Below are 23,764 nucleotides of genomic sequence, written 5' to 3'. Positions count from 1 at the left end.
CCAATCATCCCAAAATAATGCCACCTCATTCTTTTTTACATAGTTATGTAGTACTCCCTTGTCAGCTATTACTAATTTATTTACCACCCCCTAAGCCATAAGTTTGAAAAGAAAAAAAAGAAGAGGAGTTGGGTGGTAGCACAGCTGGTTAAGCGCAGGTGGTATAAAGTGCAAGGACTGGAGTAAGGATCCTGGTTCGAGTCCCCGGCTCCCCACCTACGGGTGTGTGTGTGTGTGTGTGTGTGTCACCTCACAGGCGGTGAAGCAGGTCTGCAGGTGTCTGTCTTTCTCTCCCCCTCTCTGTCTTCCCCTCCTCTCTCCATTTCTCTCTGTCCTATCCAACAATGATGACATTAACAACAACAACAACAACAATAACTACAATAATAAAACAACAAGGTCAGCAAAAGGGAATAAATAAATATTAAAAAAAGAAAGAAAAAAGAATAAAGGAAGGAAGGAAGAAAGGAAGGTAGGTAGGGTGGTAGGAAGGAAGGACAAGTGGTGGTACACCTGGTTAAGCACACACATTACAGTGCTCAAGGACCTATGTGCAAGGCCCCAGACTCCTTCTTCAGGGGGACAACTTCAAGAGTGGTGAAGCAAGGCTACAGGTGTCTCTGTCTCTTTCCTTCTCTATCTCCCCTCTGCTCTCAATTTCTCTGCCTCTATCCAATAATAAATACAAACAAATAATAAAAGGAAGGAAGGAAGAGAGAAAAGAAAGGAGGAAAGAAAGAGAGAAAGGAAGGAAGGAAGGAAGGAAGGAAGGAAGGAAGGAAGGAAGGGGGTTATTAACATGAGAGAGGGCAGAAAGAGTGTGTGCATGCTAGGCTTACTCTAGCACATTTGATGTTGAGGATAAAACTCAGGACTTCATGTTTTTCAACCCAACATTCTATCCACTGTGTCAGTCACCTAATCCCTAAGTTTTCTGACACTAGGTCAGTAAAAAGGGAAATGTTCTTCCTTAGTCATTCACTACCAGTACATGTAGTTATAGGAATTGCTGTGTATTGACAAAGTCTATGGTAGGTGTTGACATATGGAGTGAGGCAGAGCCCTGGCCCTTGGGAACTCAGCATGTAGAGAAAGGCCAGCAAGACAGCTCCCCTAGGTAGACCTGCATAGTGCACCTGCTTTTGTCATGCAAGTGACCCAGGTTTGAACCCAGCTCCCTCAGTACTGGAGGAAGCTCCAGTGTTGTGGTGTTTTTCCTCCTTTCCTTCTGTCTCTGTTTTTCTTTGTATCTGGAAACATCAGTCCAGAGAAGTGAAGCCCTGGTGACAGCAACAAAAAGAAAAGAAAAAGTGCCTCTCTTCTCCCAGGTCAATTAGGAATACCAAAGGAGACCACCTGGGACCGCAACAAGGCAGGACTAGAACAACTTCAGGAACCCACCAAACCACCAGTGAGTGCAAACACGTGTGGCTCGTGGACAGGGAGGAGCCTAAGGAGTGATTGAGCAGCTGGTAACAGTCCGGCAGTTTACCAGTTGAGGCACCACCTCCAGTTGCTTTACCAACAACAAGACAGCTGAAGGGAGGAGAGGACTCCCCTAAGACTCACCAAATGCAACTGTGAGTCTCCATTGCTACTGCCCTCAGAGGTTGGAGCAGCAGGGGGGAGGCCCTGTGCTCACATCTGGGAACAGAGAACTGACCAGGAAATTCAGGAGAAGAGTTACACCTTGGTGGCCTAGCAGTGGGGCTGTATAGTGGGAACCTTTCCACATTGTTCTCCTGATGAGAACATGGTGAATAATTGCCTCAGAACCTACAAACTATAAAAGGGACTCGTTTAGACACTCACAGGGCCCAGCAGTGCTGCCCAATTTGGCAGAGAAGCTGAATTGAGCCTGGAGCTTTGGATCCTTGGGGTGTGAGAGTCTCTTTATATAACCACTGTGCTATCTCTCCCCCACCCTACTTTATCTCTTGGTCAGGAGTGAGTGATTAAGCTAAGAAGCCTACTTATAGTTTAAAAACCCTCAGGATCCCATAGCCTACAGGGAAGAAAAAGAACAAAAGAAGCTTTTAATAGCCTCTGTGCTCCAACTCAGGGATTCAAATAATATTGAAACAACTGTTAATTTCCACAACTATGAACTCTTTAAGTACCTTACTTAGACACAATTCAATCCAGTGAAGAATGATCAATAATTTGAAAAGTACTTAGAGGGGGACCTCATAACATACTATATAAAATGGTTAAACGAACAAGAAGAAATATTAGAGAAATGAACCAGGACAAGAGTCCAGCTAAAAGCCCCCCAAAGGTTGAACCACAAAAATAGTGAGGTCAGCGTCATCCAAATGCTTGTTAAGGAAATAGTCACAGGAATGACTGACTAAAGAGTTTGAAAGACTTGTCATCAGAAATGCAGAAACAACTAATGAGACTCTGGAAAAAAACACTAATTATCTCAAGGTTATTAGAGAGCTGAAAGCTGAAATAGCTGAGCTAAGAACACAACTAGTTGAACAAGCTAAAACAGTATCAGAACAGGGTAACAAAACAGATGAACTCCAGAAAACAGTAGAGGGGAGAGAGAATCGAATAAATGAGGCTGAAGACAGAATTAGCAAGATTGAGGACAAATTAGAGACAACTAAAAAAGAAGTAAGAGATCTCAAAAAGAGATTAAGAGATACTGACAACAACAACAAAGACCTATGGGATGACTTCAAAAGAAATAATATACGCATTGTTGGCTTACCAGAGGAAGAAAGAGAGGAAGGGGAAGAAAGCGTTCTACAGGACATAATAGCTGAGAACTTCTCTAGTATAGACAACATAAAAGACAAAGGTTGAAGAAAGAAAAGAAAAAGAAGGGTGGAGGGTAGATAACATAATGGTTATGCAAACAGACTCTCATGCCTGAGGCTCCAGCATCCCAGGTTCAATCCCCCATACCACCATAAGCCAGAACTGAACAGTGTTCTGGTAAAAACAAAACAAAACCAAAAAAAAAAAAAAAAAGAAAAGAAAAAGAAAAAACCTAGAAGAGGAGAGTAATAGTAGAAGAGAGAGCTATCAAAAGGCTGACTCTAATTGTGTAAAAAAGACTTCTGAGCACCAAAGGTCCTAGGCTCAATCCCCAGCACCACTATAAGCCAAAATTCAGCAGTGCTTTGGTAAGAAAATAATACAATAGAAGGAGAAGAAGGTGGTGGAGGAAGAAAGAAAAAGAAAAAGGCAGACTTAGACAGGTCATGTGTCCACAGGGTGGAGGGAGGAGGGGCTCCGAAGTGTCTCCCTGGCTCTGCTTTTACTGGCTTCTCCAGCAAGATAGAAGGTGAAAACAGCTGTCCTCCAGGTGAGTCCCTAGCTCAGGGTGCTCACAATCAGGGAAGACTTCTTCAGGGAATAAGTAAAAAATACCCCCCTCATTCAAGTATAGACAGAGCATGGGCTGATCATAATATTGAATGGCTGTGAGAGCTGAAGAAAGAGGAATGGTTTAGCAAAGGTAAGTTCATAAGGACTCAGAAACACGGCCAAGAGAAGGTGAGCAAAGTCACAATTCATCTATTTCCAAAATGTGTTTTGCCTTCCTCAGGGTTGTATCTGACCCAATTAGCCTATTCCTCTGCCACAACCCAGGATGTTCTCCATCCTGGCATTGCACATTCCCTTTGCCTTGCTTCATGGGGATCATGGAGGGCCTGTCACCAGACCACATGACCACTGCTGAGCACAGGCTCACACTGGCTGTATTACCTGCCACAAGGGTAAACATGAACACAGAGGCACCTCAACAATGTCACAACCCAAAAAAACAACCCAAACAGAGGAGTTGGCAGGACTCTGAGGCCTGGAAAGACAGAGGACAAGCCAACAAAAAGGGGTGTGCCTTGTCTTCTATTATTGTGTAAACAGAGCAGGGATAGGATAGACAGATGGCACCAGTGCTTCCTGCGTTTACTCAGCTTTGTCGTGGCCTGGTCTCACAGGGGGACAACTGCTCGACTTTGAGAAACCTGGGAAATGGCTTCTCCTCAGTGGTGCTGTTTGTGCATGTGTGTGTAGCAAGGAGAGGCTAGAGAGGGGTGTGAACATTTAAATTCTCTCTCTCAGACTTATGGGGGGGTCAGTCACATGGGTTCATAGCTTCTTTGACATCTCTGTGGCTTTCATCATCTCTGTTGCTTTGCCCACCTGCCTCCCTTCTCTGCCCTGCTTGTACTGGTGCTTTTCAGCTTCACACCTACACTTGTGCACTAAGGAATCCATCTGTCTCCAGCCCCCTGCAACGTGTCACTCTGCCTTTAGCTGTGGGAGGGTCCAAGCAATTGGATCCTTTCCTAAAATGTTCTTTTTCTCATATCCCTCCTGCTCAAGGCTCCCTCTGACCCCTCTCCCTTGGCTCCTAAATGCTTGACATGAAGTATAGGCTCAGGTCATGAAGGTACTGCAGTGGAGGTGCATGGCTGAGGCAGGGACAGGGTTGTCCCTTTCGTGAGCAGTTACCAATGGCATCTGTACCCTCTCCCTGACTGGGAGGTGAGAAGGGGCCCTCAAGCAGCATTCCATGGGCAGTGGGAATGGAGTGCTAACAGAGACATTTTCAAGGGAGTGGAGTCAGGCTGCTGGAGAAAGACAGGGCTGGGGCCAGACAGTGGCTCACTGGGTTAAGCACATACACTACAGTGTGCAAGGACCCAGGTTCTAAGCCTCTAGTCCCCACCTGCAGGAGGAAAGCTTCACGAATGATAAATAAGTGGAGCTGCAGGTATATCTCTGTCTCTTTCCCTCCCCCCTCCTCTCAATTTATCTCTGTCTCTGTCCGATAGTAACGTTAAAGAAAGGGGGTAAGGAGGGAGAGGGAGAGAAAGACAGCAGTTGTGGCAATGAGAACAGGAAGCAGAACAGCATGGGCTTAGCCTTAGGGAGGTGAGAGAGGCTGGGTTTGTTGAGGTTAAGATGGGGCAACTGAGGTTAAGTATTTTTTTGTGTCTCACACCCGCAGGGAAAAGAGGAAAGGAAAGCATCTGTATGCGGAGAGGGCTGACTCTGGTACACATTTGCATGCACTGCAACAGGGAGTCAGTGAGGAATAAGGGGACTTTTCCCTTTTAAATTAAATCTATGAGGTTCTAAGGGATAAACCCAGGGCTTCACAGCCTCTCCAACCCAATGTTCTCTCTTTTTATTTCTTTCTCTTCCTTTCTGAGTGGCTCAGCTGGTTGAACACACATGTTACAATGTGCAAGGACCTGGGTTCAAGCTCCTGGTCTCCACCTGAATGGGAAAGTTTTTTCAAGAGGTGAAGCGGTATTGCAGGCATCTCTCTCCCTCTCTATCATCCCCTTCCTTCTCAATTTCTGGTTGTCTCAATAAATAAATAAAAATAATTATTTTTAAAAACTTCTTTAGGAAAAAGAGAGGAGAGGAGAGACTCCAAATCACCCCTCCACCATCTACTAAGTTTTTGGTGTTATACGTGATGTTCCCATGTAGGGCCAGGGATCAGACTTAGGGTCTCATGCCCAAGAAGGGATGCACTCTACCAGATGAGTTACCTACTGGCTCTCTAATATCTTTTTCTGGTTGCACCCCTCAGAAGGGAGAAAAATGGGAGAAGACCATCCTGGGGGGTGGGGAAATCTCAACATTAAAGAGGGAAAATAGACTGGAAATCATTCCAGGAGGAAAGGGCACTGACAGCTAACATGACAGCGGAGGCCACCACTCCTGTCAGCCCCACTTACTCCCCACAACAGGATGTGACCATCTATCTTATAGACAAAGGAACTGAAGACCAGACAGGATAAAATGAAAGACATTATTCTGTAAGGGAACAAATTCAAACTGACAGTACAGGGTCAGAGCCAGGATTTAACCCAATTGATGAGACTCTTGCTCTCGTGGCAAGAGCCATACCAAACAAGGCAGCACTAAGAGGCAGCCAGGGTGGTTTGGAGGAATAAATATTATGGTCTAGAAAGAAGGTCCAGGGGTAGGAAAGTGGTTTCGAGTTAGAGCCTAGGACTTGCATGAGAAGGGGGCCCTAGGTTGGATACCCAGAATCTCATCAGCCAGTACAATGCTCTAGATTGTCTCTGTCTCTCTTTCACACACAAATATAGATAAACAGATGCACATACAATGCCCAGTTTGGTGAGGTCTACAGGCCTGTGAGACTGTGGTGTGGTGTTAACAAAGTCCTATCGGGCCATTGTGGATGACTGACTGGGTAGAGAGGAAAGCCTCAGCTAAGGACTGAAGTCAAGTTCACCGCCTGCTGCAGCCTTGGTGTAAGGCATGGGGTGGGGATGGGCACTCATCTCCTCCAGCCCTGCTACCTCCTCAGGTCCCTGACTGACATTTGTGTAGCCCCTTGTGCACACACACATACTGGTTTAATTAGCCCAAAGGAACCTGGGATGCAGTAGACTGCTGTGTTTCTCTGAAAGGAGGTTTCACCTCAGGTGGGGTACTGGCACCCCTGAGTTTGTACAGGTGGTCAAATACCCAGTCCTGCAGGAGTATCACCAGCCTGGTTTGTGGCTCTGAATCTCAGCTGTCTCATCCAGAGTACCCTGCCTGCTCCCCACAGCTTCCTGGCGCCGCCCATTATCCTTGCAATCTCCACACTGACGTGTAGGTGGCACCAAAGGCTCACAATAATTCCTCTCAGCTTATAGCTCTACTGACCAGGAAGGAGTTCTCTTTCCCCATCCCATCTACTGGGAGCTTCAGTGCTTCTCCCAATGTCACAGATATGGATTGACTATTATTTCTACAACTATCAGTCTATTTATATTTTTTGCCTACAGTGGGATTTATTTAGTTTATCAGAGTACTGCTCAGCTCTAGTTTATGGTGTTGCTGGTGGAGTGGGATTGAACCTAGGGCTTTGGAGCCTCAGGCATGAAAGTCATTTTTGCATCAGCATTATGCTACCTCCCCAGTCCCCACTGGGTTCTTTTTGAACTACTGCAGATATGTGAGGTGTTTTTTTTTTTTTTTTTTTTCCCCCATCGCTACCCAAACTGTCAGTTTTGATGCTGCTTTGAACTGTGGTCACTTCACACAAAGGGCAAGTATTCACCACTATGGAGACCCTGGAGGGCAGGGTGGGGGAGGGATTAGAGGAGCTCCCTCAACTGAGCGCTTCTCTCATGGAAAATCCCTGGAAATTCCAGGTCACAGAGTGAGAGGCAGGATTCAGGGCCGGGATGCGGGGAGGTGTCAGTGGTCAAGAAAAAGTGCAGCGACACTGAGCAGAAACTTAAATAACGTTTTGGGAGTCAATGGTAGGGAAGGAAATAAAGCTGCGGGTGGTGCCGCGAACCCTCCCAAATAGGAAAGTTAGGGTTGCATTGACTCCCAATATGTGTGTGTGTGTGTGTGTGTGTGTGTGTGTGTGTGTGTGTGTGTGTGTGTGTGTGTGTGTGTGTGTGTGTGTGTGTGTGTCGGGGGGCTGCTGTGAGTGCTCACCTCTCCCCACAGCGCCCCTCCCTGCCCCTCCTTCTGTACGCCACCCCCGTGGGCGACCACTCCCCACGCCCCAGCATCAGCGAGGAGCCGCAAAGTTTGTGCTGTTCCAAGTGACGCAGAAATTCTCAGAGAGCTCTTTGGCGGCGGCGGTATCTAGAGATCAGACCATGTGAGGGGCCGAGAGTACAAATACGCCGCCCGGCGCCAGCGCGGGCATAGGCAGCGGCCACCCGGGAGCCTCGAGGGCGCGAGGGCCGGCCCCTCCAACCCCTCGCCAGCCCGGACCAGCCTCTCCCCGACCCGCCCCGGCAGGTGGGTGCGCCCGGCTCCAGGCTTCCAGTCCCGCTTCTTCCCTTAACTGCGTCCTGCTCCGCCTCGCCAGCCCCAGGGCGTGTGGGCTCCTTCAGCAAGAATGAGCGCGTCCCAGCCTAGAGGTTCATGGTGGGTGGGTGGGGTGCAGAGATGGGGGGGGGGGTCTTTGTCTGTTGCGTGCACCCGCCTGAGAGTTCTAGAGTTACCGGAGGGAGGTCTTGCAAAAAGTGCTGTCCCAAAGTGCTTTGGGGAAAAGTTGCTTTAGTTTTCCATCCACAGTGGCTTGGTTCAGCCTTGCTCGCTACCATCGCGTGCAGGTAGCTTAGTGCAAAGGCGCCTCCGTAGGGACCGTCCTGGTGGACTTCAGTGCCCAATCATCCAGACAAATCTCTGATTGACACTTAAGTGGAACGAGCCTCCGCTGTGCTGTTTCCATGAGCAGAGCTGATGCACGCTCAGACATCTCGCAGGCCATTCAGAATTTATGGGAAATTCCCGCTTCGACCAGCGTTGTGTACAGCTGGAGTGTGCGGCCATCGGTTGCTTTACAAATGTCTACTGTCAAACGTAGTTTTTGGAAAGGCTCTCTGGAGCTTAAGAACCCCGAAGGAGCATGGGGTCTTTTGCATATTGCATTTCTTTTTTTCAGTTAGGCTGCTCAAGAATTTGAGAGGGGTAGAATTTCTGAGCCTGACATTACGAATGGTGTGTGTGTGTGTGTGTGTGTGTGTGTGTGTGTGATCAATTTTGTTCAGAAAAAAAATTAACCAGGTCAATGGTTTATTTATGAGCCTGCTAGCTCTCATCATGGTAAGATGAGATCAAATATTTAATGTGTTTTGCCTTCAGTTACATGGGGGAAATGTCTAAGAAAGCAACATGGGGGTTTGTGGGTAATGAAATGGAGGGGGTCCTCTGAGCAACATCAATGTTTGAGTTTTAGGAGTGCAGAGAAACACACAGCCTTGACTCTTTGTCCCAGTATTTGCTTTTGTGTTGAACAGCTGATGCCCAAGGTTCAAGGTTTTCCACCCAGACACAGGAGAGGTGACAGCTTCCCATGGAGGAGAGGCAAGTTTTTATAGGGCTTGTGCAAATTAAACAAAATTAAACAAGCCACTTGGGGCTTGATTCTCTCAATCTCTCTCTCTCTCTCTCTCCTTCCTTTGTTTTTTTTTTTTTAAATGGACCTCAGAGTACATTGATACTGCTTCACAATTAATCAAACATCTTGGTACTAGTGATCTGTCTAGGACATTACAGAGATGAGAGTACCAGCAGATATTCAAACCCACTTCTTGCAGTTTCCTTGCTGAAGAAGTATTACTAGTGGTAGTCAGCAGGGGAGTTGGGTGGCAGCATGTGGGCCAATGTTGAAGTTTTAATGGATGCATCAAGACCTCAGGAATACCTCCTAAGGGAGTTTTAAAGGTTGTCTGAACATTATGATGAAACTCAGAGAGGCATGTCAAGGAGTTTCATAAATGAATGAGATGATTGTGGACTGGAGGCTGCTGGCTAGAGGAGGCTGTCACTTCCAGCAAGCTTGCTAGAACATGATGCAGGTACTTCAAGAAATCAAGCAACTAAGGGGCCATTTCTTCTCCTTCATACTCACTGACTGTTACAATTTAGGAGAGCATAGGCAGGGCTGCCCAAAGAAGTTTAATTTTAATTTGGCTTGATGAATCAACAGGATGTGGTCATGACTTGACTTCATTTTTCTAAAGATGCCTCATGGCCATATATAAAAATTATATAATTATTTTCTGTCATTCTATGAAAGTACCTCTGACTTTAGTTAGCTTTTCCTAGACACAGATCAACTCCTCCTCCAGCTGTGCAAGCATGATGTCCAGCCCTCTCCAAGTCATTCTATGTGGCCCTAACCTATCTGCTTTGAGCAAACAGGAGTTGATTGAAATAAGGTAACAAAATGCCCCAGGACTGGGACTCTTTTAAAAAATATTTATTTATTTATTCCCTTTTGTTGCCCTTGTTGTTTTATTGTTGTCATTGTTGGGTAGGACAGAGAGAAATGGAGAGAGGAAGGGAAGACAGAGACGGGGAGAGAAAGATAGACACCTGCAGACCTGCTTCACCGCCTGTGAAACGACTCCCCTGCAGGTGGGAGGACTGAGACTCTGCCCAGATGTCCCAGATGTTGCTACCAAATCAGACTCCCCTGGGAATCCCTGCCCCAAGGAAAGAAACCAGTTATATTTCTCAGAGGGACCATGTGGATAATAGATGAACATAGGATTTAAAAAAACCTGCAGGGGTGGCATGATTGCTCACTTGCTCATACACTACAACAAGTTCCTGCCTGGCCCCCACTGTACTGAGGGAAGCTTCATGCTGTGGTGGCTTTTCCTCTCTACCTCTGCCTCCCTGTTTCTATATGGAAAGGTTAGTTGAGAGTGGTGAAGCCTGAATGATGACAGAGCTCATCATTCTGACTCAGGTCCACATTCTGAAGTGATCTCTGAGAAATATCTCTGTACAGTAAATAGATGCCCCCCTGCAGCCTGGCCTTCATCAGCTCTGGTAACCAGGAAGATGAAAGTTTGTTACTGAATGCTAACAACACGTTTTGTTGCTTGTTTTCATTTAAAATTTATTTTTATTTATTTATTTATCTCCAGGGTTATTGCTGGGGCTCAGTGCCTGCACTATGAATCCATTGCTTCTGGCCACCATCTTTTTTCCATTGTTGTTGTTGTTTTTGGATAGGACAGAGAGAAATTGAGAGAGGAGGGGAAGACAGTGAGGGGGAGAAAAAGATAGACACCTGCAGCCCTGCTTCACCGCTTATGAGGCTTCCCCCCTGCAGGTGGTGAGCTGGGGGCTGGAACTGGGCTTGTGTCATTCCCTGTGCATTGCACTATGTGCATTTAACCCACTGCCGAGCCCCCTGTTTTCATTTTTTATTTGTGATTAATAGTAGGTTACAAGATTGTAAGATTACAGGGTATAGTATATTCCACACCACACACACCACCAAAGTTCTGTCTTCACAACAATACATTTTTAAATGGAGCATTTTCCTAGCTTGTGTCTAGTGGAGTGACAAAATGAGTGAGATAAGCACATTGTAAAATAATCTGGGTGCTTTATAAACTTGGCTTTCCATTTGCTTCCCGGAACCAGACAATTGCTCCATCACTGCCACTCCAATCCTGGCCCAAGAGTACTGTTGAGGGGGGATTTAGTTACAAGCTTTGTCAAAGCCAGGACCAAAGAATCCTCTATTAACCTCAGAAACTCTTGGATTGCAAAGAGAGAGGTGAACCCCACAGACATGGAGACCTGGAGGTGATGTCCCAAAGCCAGCTTGGTGACCAGGGATCCCAGTCGCTGATAAGAATGATCTGGGATCCTGGGGTCCGTTTAGTTTGTTTGTTCCATTACTTAAGGGAGGGAAGGAAAGGTAAATGAATGGGACTAGAGATAAAGCCAAGCTCAGGATCTGGGAGAGTCAGGAAGCTAGTAGGAGGCTCTGGGAGGATCCAGAACCCAGGGCTGCTAAGTGTGCTCCATGAAAGTGAACAAGTCTGTGGGCTTTCTTTGCCTTCTAGTACGTCTGTGGGGTCTCTGGGCCTAAAAACAAACAAACAAACAAACAAACAGAAAAATAAACACTACAGGCTGGAGAGACAGTATAATGGTTATGCAAAGATCCTTCCATGCCTGAGGCTTCAAGGTCTCAGGTTCAGTCCCCAGCAGCACCATAAGACAGAGTTGAGTAGTGCTCCAGTAAAACAAACATACAAAATATAAAGGCCCAGCATTTGTGCAGACACCTATCACAAGGGGATAAAAAAAATTGTGCCCATGTGTCCACAACTGTCTTGTAAACCATTATTCCCCCCCAATATGTTGTTTTGAAGGGGAAAAAAAAGCAATGAGAAGAAAAATAAAAGCATGTTATTTCCTTTCTACTGCGATGCTGAAGAAAAATAAAACAAACTGCATTTTTCCCTCTATAAGGGTTACCCTAGAATCAGGGAGGGGCAGAGGTAAGAGGGCATTAAGTGTGACCACCAGTTGTGAGGTGCTGGTCCCTGGCTTGTGCCAGCACACCCACAGCAAATGAGGACACTGCCAGGCCTAGAACTTGAGTGTCCTACACTTTTGTTCCTTCCTCTCCCCTGCATGTAGTGTTTTTTAAAATTGCTAGTCAAATTCTCTGGCTCTGTGGGTTCTAGAGGAAAGGACCTGGGACAGGGAGGAAAGGGGAGGGGCAAGACTGGGGAGTAGTGTGGAGAGGCTATTCTGGGCTCTCCATCAGCGGCAGGGAACATTGACAGACTGGAGCCTTCCCAGAACCATCTGAGGGTCTGAGGGCTTGAAACACACACACACACACACACACACACACACACACACACACACACACACACTCTTTTATTTTGAGACATTTCAACTGAAAAGTCAGCAAAATGGTCCAGTGAATTCACACCTAGATTAACCAGTTAACACGTTCCCACATCTGTGCTCTTTCTATACAGATCTCTCTTTTTTTTTTTTGCATGTAATATACAATTTGAAATGTATATAACATGAAACAGTTCATACATTTAAATATATATATGGCTGGGGGCTGGGTGGTAGCATAGCAGGTTAAGCGCACATGGTGTCAAGCGCAAGGACCTGCATGAGGATTTGGGTTCAAGCCTTCCCTCCCCATCTGCAGGGGCATCACCTCACAGGCAGTGAAGCAGATCTGCAGGTGTCTATCTTTCTCTCCACCTCTCTGTCTTCCCTTCCTCTCTCAATTTCTCCTGTTCTATCCAACAACAATGACAGCAATAACAACAACAATAAGAAGAACAACAATAAACAACAAGGGCAACAGAAGGGAAAAATGGCCTCCAGGAGCAGTGGATTTGTAGTGCAGGCACCAAGCCCCAGCAATAACCCTGGAGGCAATATATATGGCTATCATTTTTGTTGACACCAGGAATGTGCAGATATTCAATACTTCATCCCTAACTATTCAGTCATCACTTGTTTCCTAAACACAGGACATTTTGCTATACAACTGCAGCCCTATCACTACCCTACCAGGGCAACTTTGCATTAATAAAGTCTTATTATCAGATATAGTCTGTTTTCTGGTTTCCCCTGATATTTTAGTGATGTTCTTTGTAGCATACAGGGTCACTTTTTATTTTTTAAATTTCTTTATTGGGGGATTAATGTTTTACAGTCAATAGTAAATACAGTGGTCTGGGAGGTGGTCCAGTGGCTAAGGCACTAGACTCTCAAGCATGAGGAACTGAGTTCAATCCCCGACAGCACATGTACCAGAGTGATATCTGGTTCTTTCTCTCTCCCCTATGTTTCTCATAAGTAAATAAATAAAATCTTAAAAAATATTTAAAAAAATAGTAAATACAATAGTTTGTGCATGTATGACATTTCCCAGTTTTCCACATAACAATACAACCCCCACTAGATCTTCTGCCATCATATTCCAGGACCTGAGCCCTTCACCTCTACCCACTCCACAGTCTTTTATTTTAGTGAAATACACCATTTTTTCTTATTTTTATTAAAAAAAATTTTTGCCACCAAGGCTATTGCTAGGGCTCAGTGCCTGTACTATCTGCTACCCTAGGTGGCCTTCCCTCCCCTTACTTTTTTTGATAGAGACAGAGAAAAATGGAGAGAGAGAGAGAGAGAGAGAGAGAGAGAGAGAGAGAGAGATCTGTAACACTTTTTCATCATTCATAAAGCTTACGCCCTGTACGTGTGGACAAAGGGCATGAACCTGGTCCTTGAGCATGGTAACCTGCCTAACCCCCTTAAAGGGTTACTTTTCGAGACAAACTCCTTAGAATCACTCTCTTGTTCTTACCTCAGTGCATGCCTGAGAACTGTTGGGTTGTCAGAAAAGCCATGATGTATTTTTTCTATGCAAAAATGCACCATGACCTTTCTGAAAATCCAAAAGATCAATACTGTGTGGTCCTGAGCTGATTTTCCTGACTGCCCCCAGATTATGTGTGTGAGTCACACACACACAAAAAAAAAAAACAGCAACAAGAACAACACACTTCAGAACTTCTTGATCTAGAGCCTTCAGTTTTTTTCTTTTTAGCAAGTTCATGTGTTTAAATTCTTGTTTTTTTAAATTAGTGATTTAATATTGACTTACAAAATATAAGATAATAGGGATATAATTCCACAATGTTCCCACCACCAGAGTTCTGTATCCTTATCCCCTCCATTGGAAACTGAAGTAGTTCTTCCATGGTCATAGATATGGGGTGACTTTATATCTCTACCTCTACCTCTACCTCTACCTCTACCTCTACCTCTACCTCTACCTCTACCTCTACCTCTACCTCTACCTCTACCTCTACCTCAACCTCAACCTCAACCTCTACCTCTACCTCTACCTCTACCTCTACCTCTACCTCTACCTCAACCTCAACCTCTACCTCTACCTCTACCTCTACCTCTACCTCTACCTCTACCTCTACCTCTACCTCTACCTCTACCTCTACCTCTACTCATTTTCTCTCTATTCCTGGCTTCACTTCCTTTCTAAATCTCTCCTACACGTATTACTACTTCCAAGTGTCCTTCCTTATTTCATCTTCTCTCTGAAAAAAGGAAACAGTGCCTGGCTTTCTTTGGTTTCTTCCAGATTCACTTCAGTTTCCATGATGGTACAAAAACAAGAATCCTGGTTCCAAAGCCTTCAATTTGAACAGCCAAATTCAATCACAAACATCTTGTGATGTAAGAGGTGTCTGCCAATGTGATCATCGTGTCCCTTTGATACTCTTATGCTAGAAGCCATTTCTCTTTTCACTTTTTTCTCCTACCCAGAGAAATGGGCTCAGTTCCTTCTCCCTTTCCTCATATATATTTGCTCATTTTCTCTCCACTCCTGCCTTCACTTTCTTTTTAAATCACACCTACACTTATTACTACTTCTAAGCATACTTCCTTATTTCCTCTTCTCTACATCACTCTTCTCTATATCACTCACCTTTTAGTTGCTTAAGCTCCAGATTCCTTTTTCCTTCCCTTCTCTTCTGCACCTTTCTCAGCTGCCACAGGTAAATCCATCCTCAGTTCACAACTCCTGCTCCCTGGAGCTGGTTTTCTTCTCTCCTCCTTCGTTTTCCTGTCATGGCACCCTCTGTGGGTCTAATCATGTGTGTTTAAAGTAGTCTTAGAGCTGGGAGGTAGCTCACCTGGTAGAGCACACACTTTACCATGTGTGAGGAAATTGACTCAAAAGTCAGACCACCACATAGGAGCACTATACAAAAGGGAAGCTTCCAGAGTGCTCCTTGATGGGCCTTGCTGTGGTATCTGTCCTCTCTCTGTTTCTTTTCTTTTTTTTTAATTTTTTATATTTTTATATTACAGAATTACATGTTGATGGGGGTTTGAATCCACACCATTCCCACCACCAGAGTTCTGAATCTTCACTCTCCCCACTGCAATCCACCACAGTTCCCTTAAAGTTGTAGACATGGGCCAACCATCTTCTCTACAACTATCTGTCCACATTTATACAAATTCTTTTTCTGATTCCATCCTCTCTTCCCTTCTAAGCCACTCATAGCATTGTATCTACCTCTGTATGTCCCTCTCCTTTTCTTTCTCTCTCTCTGGGTGCTGATGCAGCTGGAGTGCAGAGTCCTCTTATCTTCATCCTATCACTTCTCCCCCTCTGGGAGTATGGATCAAGGTTGTTTATGGGAGCAGAAGGTAGGAGTTCTGGCTTCTGTAGCTGCTTCTCCACTGAGCATGGGCATTGACAGGTCAATCCATACCCCCAGCCTGTTTCTATCTTTCCTTAGTGGACCAGAGCTCTGCAGATGCAAGGGTCCAGGACACATTGGTGAGGTCGTCTGCCCAGAGAAGTCGGGGTGGAGTCATAGTAGCATCTGCAGCCTGGTGTCTGGAAGGTGGCATGACCTGAGGCTGTGGATTTTTTTTTTTCAGCTGTAGATTATGTGTCTAATTCAATCTCTTGTTGTGTACAATAATTGTATGGGGAGAGCGAAGGTCTGATTGCAGCTACTCCATAAACCACGCCTCCCGGAAGTCCTGTCTGTGATTGAAAGTGATTGAAAGTGGGGATAGTTGGGCTGGGAAAATAGTATAATGGTTCTGCAGAAGACTTTTGTGCCTGAGATTCCAGGCTCCCAGGTTCAATTCCCCACATCATCATCAGCCAGATATGAGCAGTGCTCTGGTCTCTCTGTATCTCTCTCATTGAAATAAAATAATAATAATAAAAACTTAAGAAAAAAGGACGGGAGACGTGAGGGCGATCTGGCTGCAACATCTATCACTCCGTTGATCGCCAGGGTTGATTTGGCTGATCTGGTTAGCTAGGCTGGTGTACCCTTCCTCCCTCACCGCTCCATGTGCGTCCCTCCAGAAGCTGCATGCTTCCCCGAATAGAGATGCAAGGGAGACGGACCAGGTCTTCTGTGGAGTAGCTGCGCTCCCTGCTAGAACCTCCAAACAAGCTCTCAAGAAAGGTGGGGGGGGGGGATAGTAATATTTCTGCATTAAAGAAAATAAATCTGTGCTTAAAAATGCTTCCACCTTAGGAGCCAGGCGGTTAAGCACCTGGTTACACACACACATTACAATGTGCAAGGATCCAGTTTCAAGCTCCTGGTCCCCGCCTGCAGGGGGAGAGCTTCATGAGTGATAAAGTAGGGCTGCAAGTGTCTCTCTGTCTCTTTCCCTCTATCTCCCACTCCCTTCTCAATTTCTCTCTGTCTCTATCCAATAATAATTAAATTAAATTAAATTAAAAATGTTCCTATCTTCTTTTTATATTGATATCTACTTACTGTATAGGTTGCAATATAATAACAATAAAGGAGTGCTTGCAAAGTGTGACACTTCTACCCCTGCTTAACCTAGTGTATCACCTGTCAAACTTGCCAAGTCACTTTCTCAGCCTTACTCATGCTGAAACATTACAACAGAGTGAACACAGTTTTGGGTTTTTTGCATGCCAGTTCTTTGTACATGCACCATTTTTCTGCTACCTACAGACTCCCACCCACCCCTATTTAATTTCAGAAAAAGGAGAAGGGGGGGAGGAGAAAGAGAAGGAGGAGGAAGAAGAGGAGGAAGAGGAGGAGAGATAACCCCAGCACTACTCTACCATTCTTGGAATTTTCTCTAGTGCCATGAACATGATAAAATATGTGCTCTACTCAGCAAGCTATCTCTTGACCCTGAAAGCAGTTATAAGTTGTGAGTTTAAAAATAGTAAGGGTAACTGAGTAAGTGGCCCAGCAGGTGGAACACAGGGCTTGCATTTGGAAGGCCCTGATTTTATTCTCAGCACCAGAACCCTAGCACTGTATATGCCATAGCAGAACAGCCCTCTAGCCTCTCTCACTTTAATTCATTAATTAATTTTATTTTATTACCACCAAGGTTATTGATGAGGCTCAAGTGCCTGCATGATAAATCCGCCACTTTCAGTGTCCATTTTTTCCTTTCCTTCTTTCCTTTCTTTCTTCCTTCCTTTCATTCATTTATTTTTTTTTTAGGCAGAGACAGAGAATAATTGAGAGAGGAAGAGAAGATAAGGAGAGAGAAAGATAGACCACTGCAGTACTATTTTACTGCTTATGAAGCTTCTCTCTTGCAGGTAGGAATGGGAGCTTGAACCAGGTGCTTGTGCATGGTAATGTGTGTGCTTTATCAGATATGCCACCCCAAACCCTTCCCTCACGCTTAATAAATAAAAGTAATAAGAGGTTGGTGTTGTCAAATTTCTTTTTTAAAAAATTTCTTTATTGGGGGATTAATGGTTTACAGTTGACAGTAAAATACATCATAACATTTTGTTTGTACCTGCATAACATTTCCTAGTTTTCCATATAACTATACAACCCCCTCTAGGTCCTCCTCTGCCATCTCGTTCCAGGACCTGAACCGTCCCCACCCTCAACCCCACCCCAGAGTCTTTTACTTTGGTGCAATACACCAATGGTGTCATCAATTTCTAAAACTCCTTTAACGGTGTCTAAAAGACACCACTGCAGATTCTATATGTTTCTCTACTTCCTTGTTCTTCTCTCTTTGGTTTTTCTCAGGAAGCACAACATTAAATCAATTAACAAATAACTTCTAATCAGCTTCACTGTCACCTACCCCATCCCTTCGTAGTACTTCACAATGGTGTGCTCTGCTGCTTTTGTTTTAGAAGCTGTCATCACTTTATGACTAAATTAGCATTTTGTAAATTGATTTAGGAAGCTAATCCCCATTTATCACTTTGATTTCTGTACGCTGAAACCACGATTCCAAGTCCCAAACAACTCACAAGTGAATGTTTGGAATCTACTTGAGGGGTATGCCTGCTGGTACTTGTTTCAAAATATAAAGGCGTAACTCTTTCTTAATCCTAGATGTGTCAGACTTTTTTTAGTTCCTAGCCCATTAGAGGGCTTGTTGGGACGGTCCTACTGTGGTTCCCAAATACACAGCAAATCTTCCTAGTGGGTGAGAAGCAAGAAGGAACAGGACCTCTGGGAGTGAGAGCTGGGGAAGAAAGCAGAGCACCTCACCTGAGACTCAAAGCTGCCTGCACAGCAGGCTGTGGCTCTGCAGCTCTGGCGCCCAGGAACTCCAAGAAGGGACATGTGCTGGGAGCAGCACAGTGCTTAACACTGTTCTACAGGTACTGAAGCAGAGGTAAGCTGCCGCCTCTGCTTTCAGGGGACTATAAAGCAGATAAACACAAAAGGACAGCTAGTGAAAATCAACGATGAATGTCAAATCAGCTATTATATATATATATATATATATATATATATATAGAGAGAGAGAGAGAGAGAGAGAGAGAGAGAGAGAGAGAGAGGGAGGGAGAGAGAGTCTCAGGCTGGGGTGCTGAGAGAATGCTTCATGGAGGAGGTGGGTAGAAATTGAAGGCAGATCACAGAGGATGCAGGGTAATGAAGGGGGAAGGGGCAGGCTGGGCTTGCTTTAGGCATATTCAATAACCTGGATGCTCCTGTCATTATTTCTATTTTTTTTTTTAGAGGAGAGAGAGAGAGAGAGAGGGGGGGGGGGACGGGTAAATACCACAGCACTGAAGTTTCCTTCAATGCAGTTGGGGACCTGGCTTGAACTTGAGTCTTGTACAAGACAAAGCAGCACACTATCCAAATGAGCCATTCTGTCATTCCTGCTTATTTATTTTTGTGTCTTTATTTATAATGAGGGTTGGAAGGGAGTTGGGGCAGGGAGACCAGAACATTACTCAGTTTTGGCATAAGGTAAGTTTGAACTTATGACCTCTGGACCCTCGGGCATGCAAGTTGGTGCTCTGACAGGCTGAACTGCCTCCCTGGCCCTGGACACCTGTTTGAACTTCAGCATCCACGGGATCTCTTGAATTAGGCTCTGGGAGAGCAAACTGGAAATCTGCTATTTACAAACTTCCCAGGTGATGCCTAGCCATTGAGAACATGCACTCACCAGCAAGGCCTCATGGATGAGGGTGGAGGCCCTAGGCTCTGACTTACACTGCCCACTCACTGTATACTGGGACTACGAACAGATCACTTAGTGTTGTAGGCCTTGCTTTCCCTGATCGGGGGTATGAAGTAGACAATACAGTGGGTTGCATATGTGTGGTTGCCTGGTGGCCTTCCCGTCATTTGCTATGCTTTTCATGCTTTGGCACTGAGTTAAGCATTAGGCATAGACTTGCTGAATCCCCACAACATTCTTTAGGAAGTAGGGAATAAAGGTTGGGGAGACAGCATAATGATTGTGCAAAAAAAACTTTCGTGCCTGAGTCTCTGAGGTTGCCAGTTCAATGCTCAGAACTACCATAAGCCAGAGCTGAGCAGTGCTCTGTTCTTTCTCTGTGTGTGTCTCTCTCTTTCTTTGTATCTCTCTCTCATTAAAATAATAAAGTACTATAAGAGGGAGAGCATGTACAGTGGCTGTGGACACATAGTGGCTACTTGCCCATGACTCAGGAGACGGTTAGTCCAGGCTTGGCTATTCCTGCCTATTTATGTCATATCTTATTCTTTTTTATTGAAGTAAAAAATAAACCATTGTAATTTTTCTGACTTCTGAAGAGACCTTGGTCCTGTAAATGGATAATCTTCTAGATTTCATTCTCTACAATAAGATCTGGATTCTACTCTCCCAGGCAAGTAAAGTTCTAGACTGAGAGTTCTTTCCTCTCTCCTGCTGAGTAACCCAAATGGCCCTGAAGATTTGAGCCTACTTAATTCTCAAAAAAAAGGTAAATCATGTCAGATGGGACTTTCTTAGATAAGGAGAAAAATGTGATAGTGGAGGTCAGTTCTGCCTCTTAAGTCCCTAAACATAGCAATTTTGCTCTCCTCCCTCCCTTCATAAGTGTACTCTCTATTTTGTTTAATGACAAAGTCAGAAATCTCTGTGGCTCTAGACATATGACACTTCATTTTAGAGAACACAGCATCCCTTCAACAGATACAAATGTAAGCCACCATCTTACCCTGTGAAGATCACGAACCAGAATCAGCCAAAATTCAGTCTTGTGAGAGGAAGGAAAGGAAGACTTTTAAAAATGTATGACAGGGCCAGGAGATAGCTCAACTTGTTAGAGCCCCACAGACCACAGGTTCAATCTCCAGCACTACTTTATGCCGGAGTTAAGCAGTGCTCTTGTCACCCCCCACTTCCTTTTCATAATAAATTAGTTGTTTTTTAAATGGCCAGGGCAGCTTTGGAACAAGAAATATGAGGTGTCCAAACATGCATCAAGTCAGAAGAAGCCCCAGTTTACAACTGGGTGCACAACAGCACTTGCCTCCCTCTCCTTATCCACGCTCTTTCTTTCTTTCTCTCTCTTTCTCTCTCTTTTTCTTTTTCTTTCTTCCTTCCTTCCTTTCTTTCTCCTCTTTTTCTTTCCTTTCTTTCCCTCTTTCTCTTTCTTTCTTTCATGATTTTTTAATATTGCCACCAGGGTTATCACCATTCTTTTCTTAAATTTCTTTATTGGGGAATTAATGTTTTACGTTCAACATTAAATACAATAGTTTGTACATGCATCACATTTCTCAGTTTTCCATATAACAATACAACCCCCACTAGTTCCTCTGTCATCCTTTTTGGACCTGTGTTCTCCCCCCACCCACCCACCCCAGAGTCTTTGACTTTCATTCAACATGCCAATTCCATATAACCATTCTTGATGGCTCTCTCTCTCTCTCTCTCTCCTTTGTTTTGTACAGAGATAGTAATTAAGAAGGAAGAGGAGGGTAAAGAAGGAGAGAGAAAGAGAAATATCTGTATCACTGCTTCACCACTAGTGAAAGCCCCCCCACACACCCACACACCTGCAGGTGGGGGCCAATGAGCTTGAACTAAGGCCCATGAATATGGCAACATGTATGCCAAACTAAGTGTACCACTGTCTGGCCCCCCCACTGCTGCTTTTCTTACTGGATTATTATTATTATTATTTTATTAGGTTTTGGCTTTGTACCATAAATACCTTGAAGACAGGACTGTGTCTGTCTGTCTCTAAGTATGTGGCATAGAGTAGGTCCCCAGACCATTGTGGCTGTGACTTGAATCAGTGCAGGTTTGTGGCAGAGGGTTAGACTTTGTGCTTACTGCATTATGGGGCACCACAGCTCTGAATCCCTATTGTCCTTGGCAGGTGCCTTGGTACTTTAGACTTCCTGAGAATAGTGAACACAGATTGTCACTTGGCTCTATGACCTATAATTAATCTTATCTCAGTAGCAAACCCACAATCCATGCTGGGTTTTGTTTTGGTTTTGAAAGTGGAAAGTGTCCTGAGACATAAACTCACTTTCTATTGACAGGTGAAGTCCACTTACCAGTATTTCTTTAGTGTTTCTGCTGAGAATGAGCAAAACCCCTGGGCATCAAAGAGACAAGTAGATTCAGCGGTATTTCCAAAAGACTGGGTGGTTTCATGACTAATCACTATAATTACCTGCTTGTTCAGATACTGGTTCCCCTGGCTACAGAGGGAGATTTGATCTGGAGATGTTTAAATAGAAACAATCCTTTTCATTTGGGGGGGGGAGGTGGAGAGATCTGGTCTGCTCCCCCACTGAGAGGGAGCCAGTACATAAGCAAAGAGGCCACTCTGCTGGCCAGCCAGTGTGGAGACACTAAGGGCCAGGCTCCTCCTTCTCAGGCTGTTATCCCACCTTGGAACTGGGTTACTTGTCACCTGCTCAGCCTGGAACAAAGGTGCACATCCAGGGTGCCAAGAAAGGCTCTAGAGGCTTTTTATGGCCACAGAAAACTCTGGTCTCGGCTATAATACTGATGATTTCCTTTGCAATATTTCTACCCAGCAGGATAAAAATATCTTTTATAGTGAGTTGGGCGGTAGCGCAGCGCAAAGCACAAAGACCAGCATAAGGATCCTGGTTCGAGCCCCTGGCTCCTCACCTGCAGGGGAGTCACTTCACAGGTGGTGAAGCAGGTCTGCAGGTGTCTATCTTTCTCTCCCCCCTCTGTCTTCCCCTCCTTTCTCCATTTCTCTCTGTCCTATCCAACAACGACGGCATCAATAACTAACAATAATAACTACAATAATAAAGCAACAAAAGGGAATAAATAAATATTTTTAAAAATCTTTTACAAAAGCATGCTTTCAAGAAAGCATTCTTAGAAATCTATCTTCTAAACAGTTCCTGCTCCTACTTCCCCAGACCCCACTTGCTCTCAACCCTTGTCACCTGCTGGTCACAGTGGAAAAAGTTGGCCCGTGCTCTATCGAGTCAGAAAGTGGGGAAGGAGTTTTCCTCTAATTGGGAAATAAAGTAGTGTGTGTGGGGGGGGGAGAAACATGTATCTCTTGCCTGTTTAATGGCTTAGAGTGACCCTAACAAATATTTTTGCACTGCAAGTTCTATGATGAAAGGTGTGGGCTGAATAGGAGAAGCTCAGAAAGCAGAGCAGGAGGGAGAGAGGTTAGCCTCTGTGGAGGTAACCTGGACTCAACTGAGAGAAGCTCTATTTTTTTTAAAAGATTAATTAATAAATGTATTTATTTATTGTGATCCAGGAGGTATCACAGTGGATAAAGCATTGTACTTTTAGGCATGAGGCCCCAAATTCAATCTCTAGCATTGCATGTGCCAGGGTGGTGCTCTGATTCTCCCTCTCTCTCTCTCTCTCTCTCTCTCTCATTAATAAATAAATGAAAGTATTTAGTGGAATTGGGCAGTGGTGCAACCAGTAAAGCTCACAAATTTCCATGCACAAGGACCCAGGTTCGAGTCCCTGGACCTCACGTGCAGGTGGGAAATCTCATGAATGGTGGAACAGGATGTAGGTGTCTCTTTCTCTACCCCCCACCCAGCCGTATTTTTCTGTCTTTATCGTAATAGAAAAAAATATGGTTACTGGGATCAGTGAATTCATTCAAGCCCCAGGGATAACCTTGGTGACAATAAATAAATTACATTTATTTATTCATTTATGGAGAGAGGAGAGAAGAGAGGAGAGAGGAGAGATGAGAGAGGAGAGAGAGAGAGACAGAGAGAGAGAGAGAGACAGAGAGAGAGTCTAGAACACTTCTTGGCTATATATATATATATATGCCAGAGGTTGAACCCAGGGCCTCATCAGTGCAAAGTTTAGGCTCTACCCAGTAAGTTACTTCTCATCCACCAAGCCACATGCTAAACAGAATCCCTTATGATAATTTGGGCCTGTTGATACTTTTTTTTTCTTTTAAGTGCTGGGGGATATTTCAGGAAATGAGACCTTTGTAATGGCTCAGAGCAAAAATAGAGAATCGTGTATTATTCAAGATTATTTGAGTAGCTGTTCATCATAGTTGCCAAGAAATAAAGATCAGATGCCTAGAGGGTTGACCCCCTGAACTCTGAAGAACACATACTGCCCCTCCAATGCTTACTAACCCTGCCCCCAGACACTTTAAAAATATTTTTTAAATATTTATTTATTCATTTCCCCTTTTTGTTGCCCTTGTTGT

At 44.7% G+C, this 23,764-nt stretch overlaps 1 protein-coding gene across 3 annotated transcripts in view; it reads left to right on the top strand.

Moving 5' to 3' along the window:
- Nucleotides 1–7,519: 7,519 nt before the first annotated feature.
- SLC6A4 (solute carrier family 6 member 4) overlaps nucleotides 7,520–23,764 on the top strand; it is a 50,744-nt gene continuing 34,499 nt past the window's right edge. For 2 of the 3 annotated variants that reach the window (XM_060204091.1, XM_060204089.1), the window contains exon 1: nucleotides 7,520–7,758. The gene's annotated coding sequence lies outside the window, so the exon portion shown is untranslated. Of the gene's footprint in view, nucleotides 7,759–18,240; nucleotides 18,463–23,764 lie in introns of those variants that run through there. The other variant, XM_060204090.1, reaches the window with a different exon arrangement.

This window comes from Erinaceus europaeus, chromosome 12 (assembly GCF_950295315.1).
Source record: "Erinaceus europaeus chromosome 12, mEriEur2.1, whole genome shotgun sequence".
NCBI lineage: Eukaryota > Metazoa > Chordata > Mammalia > Eulipotyphla > Erinaceidae > Erinaceus > Erinaceus europaeus.
The sequence above is the reverse complement of the archived record's forward strand: the minus strand, read 5'-3'. Positions and strand labels throughout refer to the sequence as shown.